We start from the raw sequence: 320 nt of genomic DNA on the forward strand, positions 1-320 counted from the left end.
AAAAAAAAAAGCTATAAAGGTGAGAAGATAGGAAGGTGAAAAGGAGGGGAAAAAGGTTTCTACAAAAGAAAGCGACCAACTTGTTGTAAAGAAAAATTATAAAGAAAAGAAAAAAATATGTTTCTTTGTCATTAAGGATGGGGGTTATTATATTACTTATTACACATTTTTTTTTTCATATGTTCTTACTCTAACACTAAGGTTATTTTTTATTAAAAGAAATGTTAGGGCCAATAATTTTCGTGTTTTGTAATCATCAATTGGTCATCAATAGTATTTTTAATGGTGTGAGATTATATCTAATGGTGAAAGATCACTCA

Source organism: Arachis ipaensis, chromosome B06 (genome assembly GCF_000816755.2).
Source record: "Arachis ipaensis cultivar K30076 chromosome B06, Araip1.1, whole genome shotgun sequence".
NCBI lineage: Eukaryota > Viridiplantae > Streptophyta > Magnoliopsida > Fabales > Fabaceae > Arachis > Arachis ipaensis.